Genomic DNA, 5,546 nt, shown 5'->3' with positions numbered 1-5,546 from the left:
GTGGTCAGTTCTGCAATCCCAAAACTTTCCAAAACCTAGCAAATGATAATCAATTCCAGCTTACAATTTGATGTAATATTCCGTATTGAGGATATTGGTTTGCGTTAAATGCGCAAAAATTGACATTTATTTAATTATAATTAAGTTAATTAAGTGTAGTGTGGATTTGCATGTAGGTCAACATTATAACTCGGTTATTTGTCGGCAATAGTTTTGGTGTGTACGTAACCGCTATTAAAATGTATGTTGTATTCCAAAACATGTTATTCCAAATCATGATTTGGAATGGACCACGTTTTGGAATCCAACAGGCATTCCTCACGTTGTATCCCAATTCATGTCGCAGCTGGACCACGATTTGGAATATTCCAAAACGTGACCGCCCACGCTGTCAATCAGGAATGATTGACAGGAGTGGTGATTAATTATGCATTTCGAAATTTCCATATTTGGTCCGTTGGCTGATCGTTTACTGCGTTGAATCGCGTCGTGTTTATTTGTCTGAACATGTCGTCGACGGTGTTAGCACGTTTGAGCTGTATGGGGAAAATGACGTCTATGAACAGTCAGTACGATAATGTCCTTGGTATGATGTTCCATGCCCTGGTACTGGTCTGAGTTTATCGCATTCAGAGCGTTGTCCTTGGTCGGAAGCCCGCGCTTCCGTTTCTCATTATTTTCCCGCCTATAGAATCAAGTGAGTTGTTTATACACAGAAGAGAGAACAACAGTGAGCAGATTATTATTGGAATGAGCAGAGCACTTTGGACTAATGCCTCTGGCTGTTTACAGCTTAGAGGTACATATCTAATATTTTGTCAAAAACTTCTCTGTTACATAGCGTATCATAATGGGGTCTTCACTCTTCGTTAAAAATAGAAAAATCTCAAGATGTATTCCAAAGATCTCAATATTTTAGACAAAATCTTGAGATGAGAAGACAGATCAGAGAGTGTGACAATTGTGCCACCTGTCTACATTTCCTGGCATTGCAATTACAAACATGTAACAAACCTAACAACAGTGAGCCAAGCCAACAGCAGGTAGCTAGGACTTGGGAGAGGACTGTTTTAGACATTATCAAATTAGGTGATGTTATTAGATGTCGGAAGCCTGCGGTAGGAGGTGCGAGGCCATGATGCCATGGCCTCACCCCTTTATGTTGTGTAACTGAGTGTTAGAGCTATGGTCTTCCCGCCATAGCTCTTATGCACATGCGCGGGGGTCCCCCTGGGGATCACTCTGGAATGAGAGTCTGGATGTGAATACACTGTGAGAATGGGCAGAGACTGTGTTGTGTCTATTTCCTGGATAGAGGAAGGAGTTAACACTGAGATGGCAACACCCCTTCGTGTAGTTTAATTTTTTTTTAATTCCCAAGGAAAAGCCTAGTGCTATGATCAATTACGATATTTTGCATTTTACTTGAGATAAGGTCAATATTCACCTGAATTGATTTTATGCCCAAGGGAGATATAAAGTATACCCTTCTACAGCAGTCTGATTAATTCCCTAGGTGATTCCCTCCTAGCTCTTAATGATCCACCTAAATTGTCTTTCTATAGGATGTTAACTCTCCTTCAATTTGTGTAGGTTGTTACCCCTGATCGACCTTATCCCTTTTTTCAGCCTGTTAGATTTTTTGTTAGGTTCTGAAATGCCCCATGCTCTACTGGGTCCAATATCTTGCCACTGGTTTTGTAAGCGGTCCTGTATCCACACTCCCCACACATGTAGGGTTTCTCACCGGTATGTTTTGCTAGATGTTGGTCCAATGCACCTTTCTGTGCAGCAGAATAGCCACACTGGTTACACTTGTAAGGTTTTTCTCCAGTATGGGTTCTTATATGTTTGGATAATACAGATTTGTAAGCTGTCCTGTATCCACACTCCTCACACATGTAGGGTTTTTCACCACTATGTTTTTGTAGATGTTGGTCCAGGGTGCATTTGACTGCTGCAGAATAGTTACACTGGTCACACTTGTATGGTTTTTCTCATGTATGGGTTCTCATATGTTGACATAAGACATGTTTGTAAACGGTCCTATATCCACATTCCCCACACATGTAGGGTTTTTCTCCTGTATGGGTTCTAATATGTTGAGATAAGTCATGTTTGTAAGCGGTCCTGTATCCACACTCCTCACACATGTAGGGTTTCTCACCGGTATGTTTTGCTAGATGTTGATCCAAGTTAGCTTTCTGTGCAGCAGAATAGTCACACTGGTCACACCTGTAGGGTTTTTCTCCAGTATGGGTTCTCATATGTTGGGATAATACAGATCTGTAAGCTGTCCTGTACCCACACTCCTCACACATGTAGGGTTTTTCACCAGTATGTTTTTGTAGATGTTTGTCCAGGCTATATTTATGTGCAGCGGAATAGTCGCACTGGTCACACTTGTAGGGTGTTTCTCCTGTATGGGTTCTGATATGTCGAGATAAGTGGGACCTGTAAGCTGTCCTGTATCCACACTCCCCACACATGTAGGGTTTTTCACCAGTATGTTTTTGTAGATGTTTGTCCAGGTTATATTTCTGTGCAGCGTAATAGTCACACTGGTCACACTTGTAGGGTGTTTCTCCTGTATGGGTTCTCATATGTCGGGATAAGTGGGACCTGTTGGCTGTCCTGTACCCACACCCCGCACACATGTAGGGTTTTTCACCTGTATGGGATCTCATATGTCTGGATAAGTCAGACTTTTGAGCTGTCCTGTATCCATACAAGTCGAAATTCCGTGCATTTATCTGACCTGCTGCTGTGCTTGTTTTGCTGTCACAGTTGACCTGAGAAACCCCAATGGGAGACCCTTCATATGAGTTACCAACCTCGGTGGGAGACCCGTGTCCTGCTGATGCCATGTTGGGCCTAATGAAAATGAAGAAAGCAATCATTAAAAAACTATTAATGATCAAATTAGGTCTACAGCTTGTCCAGTTCCCACTAGTTAAGAATTTCAACCTAATGAATTATAACTAGAAACCTAACTTTTTCGTGATGGAAGGATATGTTGCCTTTTTCACATAAGAATAAATTTGCTACAATTTAGAAATTTAGTGTGAAATATAATTATAATCACTCACTCTGATCACTTTACCGAGCTAAGAAGATCAAAGATTATGTATTACTTCTAATTTCAAAAATGACACAAAAATGTATATATTAAACAATAAGGACAATCTAATTTCTAATTTACAAACAATACGGATTACTGCAAACACCTCCCTCACGACCCCTGGTTCGCTATATAACACTTAGTCTCCTTTACAGACTTGTGCGTTGGCGGCGTAGAACCCATTGGACTAGCCAGTTGGTTACGCCTTTAGCTACTAAGCTTTACCTCGCTAGCGCTGTTTTCGCATACCTATTATAGGTGTTTTCTAAATTTATTACCTTCGCCAAGATGGTAATGTTTTCGGTAGTATTTGTCTGTCTGTTTGTGAACAGCATTACTCAAGAACCTTTACATGCATTGTCATGAAACTTGGTAGGTGGGTAGGTCTTGATGAGACTTAGAAATGATTAGATTTTGAACCCCCTGGTGGCCTTTGATGGTGCTGCAGCAGAACTTCTGGTTTTGATGTCTCATGACCTGGACATACTAGGGTCACGAATTATTCAAATTACGACTTCATTTGCATAATATTTAAGGAGGTGCTAGAATAGCATTTTTTGGTTAAGATAAGGCTGTCATTGGGTGGAGAATAGGATCAGCTGATATAATCCATGCAAATGATGCTCATATTTTCAAAACCAATGAGTAAAACGTACAATGCGTCCACCGGAAGGGTAAACGTCATTTGGCAAAGGTATGAGATCATGGAACTCTTGTTTAACTCTAGCCTTTTGCCTTTCTTAACAGCATGGTTAAACCTTCTATATTTCTATATCACTCCGTCCTCTAGAAAAAGACACTGCCTGATACACCATGACGTAGTAAGTACAGTGAATAACAAGAGTTCCGAGATCTCATACCTCCATGAAATATGGGCTTGACATGTAAATGTTAATTTCTTCTTTAATTATGTAAATTACCTCCACATTAACATAATAAATGCATCGTGATGTTAACTTTTGATTAACTTACACATGTACCAATTATGAAATTCCCATCATTTACCACTAATTTCGTATTAATTAAGTAAATTAGGTCATCATTTGCATAATTGGTATCTGGTGATGTTCCATCTGCCATAGATTACAAACATTACATGTATGAAAGTACTGTAATGCAAAACACTGTAATTTTAGAATTTCCTCATTAATTATGCAAATTAAGTCCTCATTTGCATAATTTGAAGTTAATGATGTACATCTCTCTCTCAGCTACCTACCTACCAAAAATGATGAAAATACATTGTTTCTATCTGGACTTATTGGCATTTAAAGATTTCGCCCGAAAGTCCCCTGCAGTTCCAGAACAAGCTGCTAGGGGGACCAAACCCACACCACTTATTCCTGACAGGACAATCTATCTGCCACCAAAAAACCAAGACCATAGCATATTCAGGACAAAAGATACAAAAACCGGAAGTTCTGCTGCAGCATCAAGGTCATCCTCCAGAAGGCGTATATTTGACCTTGACCTTCGTCTTCCTAAGACCTACCAGCATACCAAATATCATCACAATCCATAAAGGCGTTTTGAAGTTATGCTGGCCGCAAATGTGCGGAGACGCAAACACACAGACAGACTGACACACTTACAGACGCAACAAAAACAATGGCTCCATTTCCATGGAGGTTATAACACAGGTTGTTTGTTTTCAAACACACAGCCATACAGTGGCACATTTGCCCTGAAATAGGTCACCTATTCCTCTGAGGGAGCGCGCTGCCTCGCTGGGCATAGCCACATCTGTTACCCTGGCTCGCAAGTACAAAGAAGATTCCTCTCAGCCATGCCCTGACTCAACCTTAAACCGGAAGTGCTGCTGCAGTACCAAGGCCATCCACCAGGAGGCCCATATTTGACCTTGACCTTTGTCCTCCTAAGACCTACCAGCATACCAAATATCATCACAATCCATAAAGGCGTTATGGAGTTATGAAGGTACAAATATGCGGAAACACACACACACATACACACACACACACACACACACGCACACAGACGCGCCAAAAACAACACCTCTATTTTCATGTAGGTAATAATGTGTCCCATGGGGTTCGCACCCCTGCCACTGAATACCATCCAGTAGATTTATGAATAATTATGACCGATTAGACAGATTTATGACCGATTTATGAATAATTTATCAAGGCCCACGAAATGGTTCTTTCACTTGCAGAGTAGCAAATGATCCGTTGGCACACGATGGGCGAAAACATATTTCACACCCATTGTTCGTCGATACAAAACGGTTATACATTACAAAGAGAATTTTCGTAGGACTTCCATTACTTTAGTTTACAGCATGTGTATTGAGAACGGATATCTTCATAATCCTGCTGGCTGTTTTTAAAAAAACTGCACAATAAAACAGTTTTAATACAATCACGACTAGGCAGATAACATTTTATTTGATAACGCAATGAAG

General features: G+C 40.5%; 1 pseudogene; it reads right to left on the bottom strand.

The window, feature by feature from the left end:
* LOC109476005 overlaps positions 1-2,867 on the bottom strand; it is a 3,276-nt pseudogene extending 409 nt beyond the window's left edge.
* Positions 2,868-5,546: the final 2,679 nt, after the last annotated feature.

This window comes from Branchiostoma belcheri, unplaced genomic scaffold (assembly GCF_001625305.1).
Source record: "Branchiostoma belcheri isolate BF01 breed outbred unplaced genomic scaffold, Haploidv18h27 scaffold36, whole genome shotgun sequence".
NCBI classification, from domain to species: domain Eukaryota; kingdom Metazoa; phylum Chordata; class Leptocardii; order Amphioxiformes; family Branchiostomatidae; genus Branchiostoma; species Branchiostoma belcheri.
Note: the sequence above shows the minus strand (reverse complement) of the source record. Positions and strands in the feature narration are given on the sequence as shown.